The sequence below is a fragment of the Amphiprion ocellaris genome, chromosome 21 (assembly GCF_022539595.1).
Source record: "Amphiprion ocellaris isolate individual 3 ecotype Okinawa chromosome 21, ASM2253959v1, whole genome shotgun sequence".
In the NCBI taxonomy this organism is placed as follows: domain Eukaryota; kingdom Metazoa; phylum Chordata; class Actinopteri; family Pomacentridae; genus Amphiprion; species Amphiprion ocellaris.
The window spans coordinates 1,410,601-1,425,271 of record NC_072786.1 but is presented as its reverse complement, the minus strand read 5'-3'; the positions used below and the strand labels follow the sequence as shown (position 1 = coordinate 1,425,271).

The 14,671-nt window shown below is 37.2% G+C and overlaps 1 protein-coding gene across 2 annotated transcripts in view; it reads right to left on the bottom strand.

The window, feature by feature from the left end:
• drd4-rs (dopamine receptor D4 related sequence) overlaps positions 1–14,671 on the bottom strand; it is a 31,357-nt gene that overhangs the window by 12,146 nt on the left and 4,540 nt on the right. The window contains exon 1 of one of the 2 annotated variants that reach the window (XM_023269087.3): positions 6,908–8,436. The exons of the other annotated variant lie outside the window; for it this stretch is intronic. The gene's annotated coding sequence lies outside the window, so the exon portion shown is untranslated. Of the gene's footprint in view, positions 1–6,907; positions 8,437–14,671 lie in introns of those variants that run through there. 2 annotated transcript variants of the gene reach the window in all.

Genomic DNA, 14,671 nt, shown 5'->3' with positions numbered 1-14,671 from the left:
ATCCTTTGACTGATTTGTGTCATTTCTGAAAGGTTTTGAGTCATTTGGGCATTATTTTAGTCTAGTTTTGACTCATTCTGGACCAATTTTCCATAATTTTGGGCAAATTATGAGTAATTTTTGGCACATTGTGAGGCATTTTGAAGACGTTGCAAGTTGTTTTTGACATTTTTTAAGTCATTAGGATGAATTTAAAGTAATCTTGGATGTTTGGTGGTCATTTTAGAAATGCTTTGATTCATTCTGGACAAATTTTCAGTCACTTTGGACAAATTCTGACTCATTTTTGGCATGTTGTGAGTCATGTTGGTCAAGTTTTGAGTCATTTTTGGAAATTTTGAGTAATTTTGGAGACGTTGCAAGGCGTTTTTGACATCTTTTGAGTCATTTGGATGAAATTTGTGTCAGTTCTGTAAAGTTTTGAGCCATTTGGTTGAATCTAAAGTAATTCTGGTTGTTTGGGGGTCATTTTAGACATATTTTGACTCAATTTGGACAAATTTTCAGTCATTTTTGACAAATTCTGACTCATTTTTGGCACATTTTGAGTCATTTTGGTCAAATGTTGAGTCATTCTGGAAATGTTTTGAGTCATTTTGGAGATGTTGCAAGTCATTTTAGACATGCTTTGAGTGATTTTGATTAAATTTGTGTCATTTCTGAAAAGTTTTGAGTCATCTGGATAAATCTAAAGTAATTTTGGACATTTGGGGATCATTTTAGACATATTTTGACTCATTTTGGACAAATTTTCAGTCACTGGACAAATTATGAGTAATTTTTGGCTCATTGTGAGGCATTTTGGTTGAATTTTAAGTCATTTTGGAAATGTTTTGAATAATTTAAAAATCAACGTCACATTTGATCATGGTCATTTTATTGTGAAAAGCCCATAGTGTGATTATTCTAATGACTATGCAGCTCAGTCTATTAAGTAAAGTTTAAATCAGAGTAAATCGTGTCCAGTTAGACAGCTTTTACAGATTGTTATAGTTTTCTTTCAGTATCCAGCAGCAGAAATGTATGACATCACAGTTTTGATGATGTAATGGTTCATGATGGCGTTCTGTTTAATCTCAGAGTCACAACTAGAGTCTGTTTGATGAACAACGTGGACGTCGTTTCTAGAAACACTGAGCCGTTCAACTGTTTTATAACATTCACATTAATCCTGGAGGAGATATCAACATGTTCGGAGCTGCAGCTGCTCAACATCTGGACGCCTGAACACCAGGTCAGCAGGTCATGATGTCACAAGGTCACATGACACAGAGAGGAGTCCATAATCCACAAATTAATGTTGATTAATAAGCACAGCTGTCACATCTGTCTGGTCCGTGATCCATCTGATGGAGACGAAGGACAAGCCCACATCTGGACAGAGGTTAGCTCATGTTTGATCGATGAAGCTTCTACAGCAGCAAACGGGAAACTTAAACCATCACATCGAGATGACACGAGTTCTGATAAAAAACTGCAACTAAAATAACTAAAAAAGCCGAAAAATTATCATAAAAAGAGCCAAAACAGGTGAAATTGCAACAAAAACTCAGCACAAAAAAAATTGTAAAATGACCCCAAAAAGAGTCAAAATTACACTGAAATGTTCAAACATGCCAGAAAAGACATGGAAAATCACCATAAAAATGGCCAAATTTCACACAAAATGTACCAAAACTAAGACAAGACAGTGATTGACAAAAACTCAAATTTGGCCCCAAAAATATGCAAAATAACCACAAACAGACACAAAATAACCCCAAAAAGAGCCATAATTACCTTGAAAGGTTCCAATATGCCAGGAAAAACACCCACAATCGCCACAAAAACGGCCAAAATCACCACAAACAGACACAAAATTACCACAAAAACAGCCAAATTTCAAATGAAATGGACGAAAACTACCACAACACAGGTGAAATTGCAACAAAGACTCATATTCAGCACAAAAAACTTGCGAAATTACCCCAAAAAGAGCCAAAATTACCCGGAAACATTTAAATATGCCAGCAAAGACACAAAAAATCACCACAAAAACGTCAAAATTTCCCACGAAATGGACCAAAACTACCATGAAATGGTGATATATCAACAAAAACTCAAATTTGGCCCAAAAAACATGCAAAATAACCACAAAAATGGCCAAAATTACCACAAAAACAGCTAAAAAAAAACCATAAAAAGACACAAAATCGACACAAAAAGGACCAAAAACTACCACAAACTACCACAGTCTATTTCTGGTTGTTTTGAGACGATTTCTGGATGTTTTGAGTCTCTTTCTGGTTGTTTTGAATCTATTTCTGGTTGTCTTGAGTCTATTTCTGGTTGATTTCAGTCTATTTCTGTTTTTTGAGTCTATTTCTGGATGTTTTGAGTCTATTTCTGGTTGTTTTGAGTCTATTTCTGGATGTTTTGAGTCTATTTCTGGTTGTTTTGGGTCTATTTCTGAATGTTTTGAGTCTATGATTGTTTTGGGTCTATTTCTGGTTGTTCTGGGTCTATATATGATTGTTTTGAGTCTATTTCTGGTTGTTTTGAGTCTATTTATGATTGTTTTGGGTCTATTTCTGGTTGTTTTGAGTCTATTTATGATTATTTTGTGGAGAGGAGAATCTGAAACCAGCTCTCAGTGCTGCAAACTGGTTTCATCAATGTGATTAAACTTTACTGGAGTAAATTACGACCTAATTCTTTTCTCGCTAACACTAATTAAACGTTCAAACTCCCGACAACACCTCAGAGACAACAGTAGTCGATGCACAGAAATTGAAACGCCAGGAGATGCAGATGAAACCGGCTTACTGTTGGCAGGTGTGACGGTTTCTGACAGGTGAAAGTTAAAAAAATAAATCATTCCGACGTCCCAGACGATTCTGTGATGAGGAGATTTATTGTGGTCGAATCAGTGATTTGCTGGTTATCCTTTTTGTTTTTCCTCAAAGCTGGAGGTTCAGGTTTCATTTCAACAGAATCAGGTTTTATGTTGAAGGAGCTGATAAATGTAGCGTTAGAGGGTAAATGTAGCATTAGAGGGTAAATGTAGCATTAGAGGGTAAATGTAGCATTAGAGGGTAAATGTAGCGTGAGAGGGTAAATGTAGCATTAGAGGGTAAATGTAGCATTAGAGCGTAAATATAGCATTAGGGAGTAAATGTAGCATTAGAGGGTAAATGTAGCATTAGAGAGTAAATGTAGCATTTGAGGGTAAATGTAGCATTTGAGGGTAAATGTGGTATTAGAGGGTAAATGTAGCATTAGAGGGTAAATGTAGCATTTGAGGGTAAATGTAGCATTAGAGGGTAAATGTAGCGTTAGAGGGTAAATGTAGCATTAGAGGATAAATGTAGCGTTAGTGGGTAAATGTAGCTTTAGAAGGTAAATGTAGCATTAGAGGGTAAATGAAGCATTAGAGAGTAAATGTAGCATTTGAGGGTAAATGTGGTATTAGAGGGTAAATGTAGCATTAGAGGGTAAATGTAGCATTAGAGGGTAAATGTAGCGTTAGAGGGTAAATGTAGCGTTAGAGGGTAAATGTAGCGTTAGTCGGTAAATGTAGCATTAGAGGATAAATGTAGCGTTAGTGGGTAAATGTAGCTTTAGAAGGTAAATGTAGCATTAGAGGGTAAATGTAGCATTAGAGAGTAAATGTAGCATTTGAGGGTAAATGTAGCATTAGAGGGTAAATGTAGCATTAGAGGGTAAATGTAGCATTAGAGGGTAAATGTAGCATTAGAGAGTAAATGTAGCATTTGAGGGTAAATGTAGCGTTAGAGGGTAAATGTAGCATTAGAGGGTAAATGTAGCATTAGAGGATAAATGTAGCGTTAGTGGGTAAATGTAGCTTTAGAAGGTAAATGTAGCATTAGAGGGTAAATGTAGCGTTAGAGGGTAAATGTAGCATTAGAGGGTAAATGTAGCGTTAGAGGGTAAATGTAGCATTAGAGGATAAATGTAGCATTAGAGGATAAATGTAGCATTAGAGGGTAAATGTAGCGTTAGAGGATAAATGTAGCGTTAGAGGGTAAATGTAGCTTTAGAGGGTAAATGTAGCGTTAGAGGGTAAATGTAGCGTTAGAGGGTAAATGCAGCGTTAGAGGGTAAATGTAGCATTAGAGGGTAAATGTAGCATTAGAGGGTAAATGTAGCTTTAGAGGGTAAATGTAGCATTAGAGGGTAAATGTAGCATTAGAGGGTAAATGTAGCATTAGAGGGTAAATGTAGCATTAGAGGGTAAATGTAGCGTTAGAGGGTAAATGTAGCATTAGAGGGTAAATGTAGCTTTAGGTAGTTTAGTGTCTATTTCTGGTCGTTTTGTGTCTGTTTGTGGTCCTTTTGTGTCTGTTTGTGGTTGTTTATAATCTAAAAACACAGCAGGAAGTTCTGAATTGTTATTGTTGTTATTTCTTCTCAGATCATTGCTGTAATTTGGGCCTATCTCTTGGGTTTATTTCTCTCCTCACCTTTGTTTCTGTATTTGTTTATTTGGCTGCTTTAATGCTTTTCCTTCTCTGATTCATGACTCCTGCTCCCTGAAGCAGGACCTCAGCACCTCCATCATGTTATGAAAGGGTAATAAAAAGCTCCAGAGAAAACCAGCGTCACCTTCTTGACATCAGCGACAAACGATGGAGGACTTCACCTTTTATGTTCAGATGGTGCTTCAGTCCATGACGACTGTGTTTTATTAAGACGCGTGAACGCTGTTGCTAGGCAGCTAACGGCCAAAATTGAATGATTTCTTTATTTAATTCCACAGATTTGTTTAGGAGAGTCCAAATTAATGGGAATATCATGAATCATTGATTAGTTCCTGGATCCTCCTACCTGATTTACAGGTAAATGGACTCTAGTCACCTGTAGGGGGCGCTATAAGAAGTAAATTTTGCTTTCATTTTGGTGTTTTTTCATTTCTTTCATGTGCATTTAGACTTTTCTCTCTCATCTATTCTGCTTTTTTTTCTCAGGTTTTTGGTTTCCTGTCACCCTTCATCTGACTTTGTTCCACTTTCTATCATTTTCGCATCATTTTTTAAAAACATTTTGTTGCTTTTGTGCCGACAAAAAAGCCTTCTTACATTTATAACACTCTTCATAATATCAATTCTGTTAAAAAAAAAATCTGTGTAATATCAGTATTTATCTGTATAAATAAAACAACCCTGTGCTAAATCATTATTTTCCACATTTAAAGGAATTCATGCAGCATCTAGATTTTCTACATCTGGAAGAATCACTGAAACATCACCAGTACCTATGAATATTTATCTGTTTATTCAAATTTTGGTTGTTTTTTAATTTAATATTTTTATTTGTTTATTTATTTATTTATTTCAATTAGGGTTGTCTGTTTTGGTATTAAAAAATAGTTTTTTCTTTATTTAATATTTTCTTTCTTTCTTTCTTTCTTTCTTTCTTTCTTTCTTTCTTTCTTTCTTTAAATTATGGTTGTTTGTTTTGTTTTGTTTTTTTTATTTAAATTTTGGTTGTTTATTTAGTTAGTTTTAATTCATTAAAATTTTGTTTTTTATTTAATAGTTTTTATTAATTCAATTATTTATTCATTTATTTAATTTTTGGCTATTTATTTATTTATTTATTTTTAATTTTGGTATTTATTTATTCATTTAATGATTTATTTATTCAATTATTTATGTAATTTATCTAAATTTTGATTATTTATTTTTAATTTTGATATTTATCTATTTTTAAATTTTGGTTGTTTATTTATTTATCTATTTAATATTTTATTTATTTTAATCCTTTAGTCATTTATTAAATTTTTTGTTTTCCGTCTATTCATCTTAACTTTGGTTGTTTATTTAGCTATTTTGTAATTTAAATTTGGCATTTATTTATTTCATATTTTATTAATTGAATTAATATTCAGTGGCTGCACAGTGCCGTAGTGGTTAGCACTTTCGCCTTGCAGCGAGAAGGTCCCTGGTTCGCGTCCCGGCTTTCCCGGGATCTTTCTGCATGGAGTTTGCATGTTCTCCCTGTGCATGCGTGGGTTCTCTCCGGGTACTCCGGCTTCCTCCCACAGTCCAAAAATATGCTGAGGTTAATTGATTACTCTAAATTGCCCGTAGGTGTGAATGTGTGAGTGATTGTTTGTCTCTGTATGTAGCCCTGCGACAGACTGGCGACCTGTCTAGGGTGTCCCCTGCCTTCGCCCGAGTCAGCTGGGATAAGCTCCAGCACCCCCCCGCGACCCTAGTGAGGAATAAGCGGTGTATAGATAATGGATGGATGGAATTAATATTCATTTATTTAAATGTTTGTTATTTATTTATTTCAATTTTGGTATTCATTTATTTAATACTGTATATATTCAATTATTGATTCATTTATTTAAATTCTGGTTGTTTATTGAGTTATTTTTATTTATTTATTTAAATGTTAGTATTTATTTATTTATTTATTTATTCATTTATTCATTCATTCATTCATTTATTATTATTTTATTATTAATTTTATAATATGTTCACTAAAGCCAGGTGTCTCTGGTTTCATTGTGTTTTATTGCTGCACGGAAATCAGCAGCTTTGGATGAAAAACGTCACAAAATGTGTTCTTAAAAGCAAAAATTCACACAAATAAATAGACGGTGTTTTGTTTTTTTTTAACCACTGCACATTTCCCTGCAGTGGGGTTAATTTAATAATAATTTATCTGAAATTTGGTGTCATTTATGTCTTATTACTGCAAAGAAATATGCATTTTGAGAGAAAAAACATCACAAAATGCGTAAAATTAAGAAATCATATAAATAAATAAACAAATGAAACCGGTATTTGATGTTTTCTCTGCTGAACATAAGTAAATGTTGCTGCTGTTAATACAGAAATGTGTAAATGTGAAATTAAAAGTCAACTTTTAAAAGCAGAAAAAGATTCAGACTCACAGTTTAGAGAAGCAGTTTCTCCTCCTGGTTCTCCTCCTTTAGTCTTTAAATCAGGTTTATTCATTTAATCAGATTAATCTCAGATCGTCTCTTCGTCCTCTCAGCCTCCATCCTCGTTTTTATTTATTTATTTCCTCCTCTGTGTTTTTTCTTCTCCTCCTTTTGTTTCTGTTTCCTCCTCGCCTCCTCTCCTCTTAACTGACAAACTTTTTTCTCCTCGTCTATAAAAAGATTTGACATCCTCCTCCCTCTCCTCCCTCCTCCATCGTTATTGCAGCTCTCTGATTGGCTGACGTCCAGCAGTGATGCATTAATCCTCCTCTCCTCCTCCATCAGGTGTTTATTCCTCACCTCTTCTTCCTCCTCCAGCTGCTGAACACGTTAAACGCATCATTACTGCTTCATTACCAGAGAAAGATCGCTGATAAATTGCATTCTGCTCTCACTTAATCTGATTATGTCGCTGAAAACGAGCGTATTAGAGGATGAATCCTGTCAGACCACGCTGAGGGGGAATAACTATCACAGATGTGCCTGTCAGGCGTTATTTAGGGTGACATCAGCCTTATCAACTTCAGTCAGACCTCAATACAGAAAAAAACCTCTCTAAGGGCACCTGTCAGACAATACCGAGGGGAAAAAATCCATTAAAGCATCTGTCAGACCTCACTGAAGTAAACTCTTCCTTAACAGCACCTGTCAGACTGCACTTAGGGGAAAATTCGTCATCAGTGCACCTGTCAGACCTCCCTGATCCCTCAATCTGCTGCCAGAATCTGTTAGACTAAACTGAGGGCACAACCCTCCCACAGTAGCACCTGTAAGTCCACACTGAGGGAAAATTTTTTCCTCCTAAGTGCCTGTCAGACCGCATTAAGTGGAAAATCTGACCTAAAAGAATCTATCAAACCACACTGGAGCAAAATTGTCACAGCGTCAAACCCTAGTGAGGGGAAAATCTGCCACTGCAGCAACATGAAGTCCACACTGAGGGTACAAACCTGCCACCGCAATGCCTTTAAGTCCACAATGAGGGGAAAAAACTGTGAAGTAGAGCCTGTTAGACCGCACTGAGAGATAAATGAATCCAATAAAAGCGCCCTTACATTATAGGTTACCAATGAAACAACAGTCTTAAACCAGCCCCAAATCAAGTCATCAGTACAAAACCAGTCCCAAACCAGTCCGATATCAACTCCAAAACTAGTCCCAAACCAGTCCAATATCAACTCCAAAACCAGTCCCAAACCAGTCCAATATCAACTCCAAAACCAGTCCCAAACCAGTCCAATATCAACTCCAAAACCAGTCCCAAACCAGTCCAATATCAACTCCAAAACCAGTCCCAAACGGGTCCAATATCAACTCCAAAACCAGTCCCAAACCAGTCCAATATCAACTCCAAAACCAGTCCCAAACCAGTCCAATATCAACTCCAAAACCAGTCCCAAACCAGTCCAATATCAACTCCAAAACCAGTCCCAAACCAGTCCAATATCAACTCCAAAACCAGTCCCAAACGGGTCCAATATCAAGTCTACAATCAGTCCCAAACCAGTCCAATATCAAGTCTACAATCAGTCCCAAACCAGTCCAATATCAACTCCACAACCAGTCCCAAACCAGTCCAATATCAACTCCAAAACCAGTCCCAAACCAGTCCAATATCAAGTCTACAATCAGTCCCAAACCAGTCCAATATCAAGTCTACAATCAGTCCCAAACCAGTCCAATATCAAGTCTACAATCAGTCCCAAACCAGTCCAATATCAAGTCTACAATCAGTCCCAAACCAGTCCAATATCAACTCCACAACCAGTCCCAAACCAGTCCAATATCAAGTCTACAATCAGTCCCAAACCAGTCCAATATCAAGTCTACAATCAGTCCCAAACCAGTCCAATATCAACTCCACAACCAGTCCCAAACCAGTCCAATATCAAGTCTACAATCAGTCCCAAACCAGTCCAATATCAACTCCACAACCAGTCCCAAACCAGTCCAATATCAACTCCAAAACCAGTCCCAAACCAGTCCAATATCAAGTCTACAATCAGTCCCAAACCAGTCCAATATCAAGTCTACAATCAGTCCCAAACCAGTCCAATATCAACTCCACAACCAGTCCCAAACCAGTCCAATATCAACTCCAAAACCAGTCCCAAACCAGTCCAATATCAAGTCTACAACCAGTCCAATATGTGACATCACCTGGTGTATTTATTGTGTTTCATGTGTGGATCTGGTTCTGGGAACTTCCTGGTCATCCTCCAGGTCTAAACTTGCTGCGTGTGAATTATGGAGTGACCTCTGGCCGGCGTGTTGTCTGAGAACACGCTATTGTTCCAAGTGCTGGGCTTCATAATGAGGCGAACGCTGCACATGTTAATGAAGCATGTGTTATTAGCATTTGTGAGAGGAAGCAGCAGAAACGTTCTTTTATCCTCATTCAGGCTGCTGCTGCTGCTGCTGAACGTATGTTTCATGCATTATTCATCACACATCTGCATGCCGAGAATTTAATTCACGCTAAAAACTGTTTTCACGATCTGCCACAAACATTTCCACAGTTTGTACAAAAGTCTGTGAAAGCCGTCATTCATTTAAATAATAGAATCTATAATTATACCGGAGACGTGAACACATGCTAATGAGACACACACAGACCCACTCACACATTTCATTTGTTTTTTGATGGCCTGCAGGCTGAAACATCACCAGCTCATCTGCATCACACGGATTAAATACAGCACACGGCTAAACAACAAGGCTTTATTCCACCAAGACGAAGGAAAGAACCCAACATCTCTGGAGTTAAATGTCTTATACAGTTTGTTCTGTTTATGTTTTTAACTGGATTTACAGCTGAACATCAATGATCAGAGAGTTCAGAAGATAACAGATATTTAAAGATATAAATGAAACATAATTCAGATCTGAAACACACAGGTATGTATTTTGTAGTATTTTATTATGAACCAATTTTGAGGTAATGTGAGGGGTTTAAATATCCATTCCAAAACTGGTCCAAAACTAGACTTAAACCAGCCAAAATCAGGTCTAAAAGGAGTCCTGATCCAGTCTAAAGTCATGTCCAAAACCAGCCTAAAACTAGTCTTAAACCAGCCATAAAAAGTCTAAAACCAGCCCAAAGTCAAGGTTAAAACCAAACCAAAGCCAGTCCAACATCAGTCTCTTTCCAGTCCTTTATCAAATCTAAAAACAACCTACAACCAATCGAAAGTTAAGTCCAAAACCAGCCTTAAACTAGTCTGAAACCAGTCTAAAGTCAAGGTTAAAACCAAACCAAAACCACTTTTACATCAGTCTAAAACAAACCAAAACCAGCCTAAATCTATTCTTAAACCAGCCATATTTAAAGTCTAAATCCAGTCCAAATCAAAGTCCAATCAAAAATCAATCCAAAACCAGTCTGACACCAGACCATAGTCAAAGGTAAATCAAATCAAAACTGGTCCAAATCCAGTTCACAGTCAAGTCCAAACCCGGTCTAAATCTACTCTTAAATCAGCTTTAAGTCAAGTCTATAAACAGTCCAAGCCTGAACCAATCCAATGTCAAGACCAAAACCAGTGTTAAACCAGCCCCAGATCCAGCTAAAACCAATCCAAACTCATGAAGTCTCCCATCTTTCCAACCTTCAGGAGTTACTGCAGTTTAAAGTGAAAAAATAACATCTGTAAATGTGTTTCCTGCGGTTTGAAGTCTTCTGTTTCCCCTCATGTGATTCAGAGTTCAGTGTTTGTGAGTCTGCAGGACAACGGCTGCTTTCTAGAAACTCTTCAGAGGCTTTGAAGGTTTTTCCTCTCTGCTGTGACATCAGATTGTTTCAGATGAAGCTCGTCTCGTGTTTCTTTGATGTCTGTCTGGAGGTTTGTTGTTCTCATTTATTCATTTATTTATTTATGTGTTCGTAGGAGGACGTGTGAGAACATTAAGGCATCATGTGACTTTCCATTTATATCGAAGCAGCTGAAGGGAAGAACAAAGACAGGATTCAGAACTCTGGAACACGACCAGAACCAAAGATCATTACTAAAAACTCCCTAATCTGAGCCTCGTTGTCGTCTTCTTAATCTAGATCAGCTGCTACGATAAAGTGACCCATTTACAAACAATCAGCTGTTTGATTCAAAAACAGTTTAAAGAGTTGATGAAGCAGCTGTTTCCTGATTGATAATCAATAATAAATCATCCGTCAGTCTGTCTGCTTTACAGTCACTGATCGATTCAGTCTGAATGTGTGCAGAGGAGAAACCAACATCCAGCTGATGATGAATTCAGTCCAAAACCATTCCAGAACTTAGTCTTAAACCAGCCACAAATCAAGTCTAACCGATCCAAAACTTGTCCAAATTCACATCCAGAGCCAGTCTTAAACCAGCACAGAATCAAGGCTAAAAACAAACCAAAATCAGTCTGTTAAACCAGTCTCAGTCATAAACTAATCCAAAGTCCAGAATCAGCCTGAAACTAGTCTTAAACCAGCCTTACATAAAGTCTAGAACCAGTCCTAAACCAAGTCAAAGATCAGTTCTAAACCATCATAAACCAGCTCAAAGTCAAGGTTCAAACTAAACCAAAACCAACCTAAAACCAATCCTACTACTCACCCAAAACTAAACCTATTTAAGTCCAAAAACCAGTCCAAAGGCTCATCTAAAACTACCCTAAAACTAGTCCCAAACCAGTCTAAAACCAGTCCAACATCAAGTCAAAAATCAGCCTAAAACCAAGTCTATGTACAACCTACAACCAGCCCAGAGTCAAGTCTAAAACTACCCTAAAACTAGTCCAAAACCAGTCATAAACCAGCCCAAAGTCTAGGTTAAAACCAAACCCAGTTTAAATCTGGAATAAATGTGTAAAAACACAGCGATCAGAATCAAACCGTCTTCACTCTAATCAACACTAATCCAGGAGCTGCTGGACTGTTTCTGTTTGTGACTGAATCTTGGTTTCAGCTGCTGTTTTCTCTCCTCATCAGCCTTCATCCTACTCTTCCTCCTCTTCCTCTCCAAACAGCTGCTCCTCCTCTCATTGGCCTGATTGATCCTTAGGAGATAATCGTCCAATCAGCAGCAGCTGCTCGGCGTTTCCAATCAGAGGCGACCTGCAGCTGTCCGACTGTGTCGACACTTTGTGATGGTTTTAGTGTTCAGTCAGCCGATCGATACGGATCAATACTGATTAACGCTGATCAAACAGGAGGCCTCACTCTGACAAACACCTGCAGGTTCCAACAGATAAACTTATTGTGTTGTTGAATAAAATAAAACACATTAGAACCTCTGAAGGTTCTATCTGAAGCTGCACATAATAAATGAATGTTTCAATTCAGATTCAGGGTTAAAAGGAAACAACTCCGCTGTCACATATATTATTATTATATAAACACACATTAATGCAGTGAATATAAATATACGTTCCAGACAGGTCCGTTGTACAGGGGCGGATCTAGAGAAAAATTAATAGGGTGGCAAAGGGGTGGCAGATACATTTTAGGGGGTGGCGCATATATATATATATATATATATATATATATATATATATATATATATATATATATATATATATATATATATATATATATATATATATATATATATATATATATATATATATATATATATATATATATATATATATATATATATATATATATATATATATACACACACACACACACGGGCTGCACAGTGGCGTAGTGGTTAGCACTTTCGCCTTGCAGCAAGAAGATCCCTGGTTCGTGTCCCGGCTTTCCCGGGATCTTTCTGCATGGAGTTTGCATGTTCTCCCTGTGCATGCGTGGGTTTTCTCCGGGTACTCCGGCTTCCTCCCACAGTCCAAAAATATGCTGAGGTTAATTGATTATTCTAAATTGCCCGTAGGTGTGAATGTGAGAGTGCTTGTTTGTCTCTGTATGTAGCCCTGTGACAGACTGGTGACCTGTCTAGGGTGTCCCCTGCCTTCACCTGAGTCAGCTGGGATAGACTCCAGCCCCCCCCCCCCGCGACCCTAGTGAGGATTAAGCGGTGTATAGATAATGGATGGATGGATATATATACACACTCTGCCAAGGAGGCGGAGCCTTGGCAGAGTCATGTGATGATTAGCAATTGGTTTGTCTGTCTGTCTGTTAGCAACATTACTCAAAAATGGAATGAAGGATTTGGATGAAACCAACTAGCAGGCGTAATCAAATTGACGCAAATACTGCTGAAATAAGTATGTTAAATAAGTTAATATCATTTGTATTTGTCAGTCAATCCTAAACATGAGTTGTTCTTATTAGCTGTCAATCACAATATGTGATTTGATATGTCTGGCAGAAAGAGGAAAAGATTTAAACTGAAATAAAGTCATCCTTATACATTTTGAAGAAACCAAATGCTAGATATGTTAAAAATGTTTCTTAAATTTAGCAACAAATTAGATTAAGACTCGACAATGTCTCTCTTATGCACTGTTTTGGAAAATCTGCATTAGTGTGATCTATGCTTATGTTCAGCCTGAAACAATGATTACATTATTAATTCATCTAGAACAGAGTCAGAGTCCAGATAATTTTATTTATTGTCTTAGATTTGTGGTTTTATTTTTGATGCTCTTTATTTGAGACATTTCTTACAATAATTCTATAATTCCAATATTTGGATATTCTTAAGAATTAAGGATCTACTTATCATCTTAAAATTAAAAGACTAACTACATCAGATAATAATTTGTCCAAAAAGGTAATTATTGCGACAGGTGTACCTCTTACTCAGATATATTATACTAAAGCAATATTCATAGCATGTGGACCAGCTGGACCAGAGATAGTCTGATTTACCTTTCTCTGTCTGAGCTCTGTATGCCTTTATTCCTTTCTCTCTCTGAACTCTTCCTCCTCCATCTCCTCTCTGGGATGCTCTTCCTCCTCTCTTCTTTTAGGCTGGGAAAAGCTGCTGGTGGTTCCCTTCCTCTTCATTCTTTACTGTCTCCTACAAGAATCACACTGACTGAACTATGTTTTTCCTTTGATAGTCTTCATTATTAACTATGATACAATCTGATGTGTACAATTTAAACCTTGAAAGAGATACTTAACATGTAAACGTTTTTTCAGCTGTAAACTAAATGATATGACTGTACTGTGATGAAACACATCAATGTTGGTGTTATTATGACCTTGACACCAAAATTACTTAAAAAACAGCATTAAACAAGCAGGATGCAGTTTTCAAACAGTGCATGAAATCCTGGTGTGACTGGGGGTTTAGTTACACTTTAATGTCATGTAAAATCTTAGTGAATGTGTGATTTCTTTTGACTTAGTCTGTTGTCAGAACCACATGTTGTAATTATCAAAAAAAAAAAAAAAAAAGGAGAAAATCTTCCACAGACGACCCCCCACCATCCTTCTGTGGCTGTTCTCTAACATTAGCTAGCTACAGAAGTAAAAATTAGCAAGGCCCAGGCTCACTGGAAACCGTGGCTCGTCTCGCAAGCAAACACTTTATGTGAATTTAGACACTATTAGCATTTAATACATTGTGAACAGTTATATTAGCATGTAGTCTAACCCAGTCTAACTAGTGTCTTACTGCCACACCGAAGTCCAGCTGTCATCCACATGAGTGAGGTCTCAGAGCAGCCCCTCAGAGGGGCGTGTCACCTCGTATCTGTAGCAGCGTAGACTGTACAGGACGTGACGTCTGCATGTTGCGTTCGAAAGCACTCGGACATCAGAGTTTCACT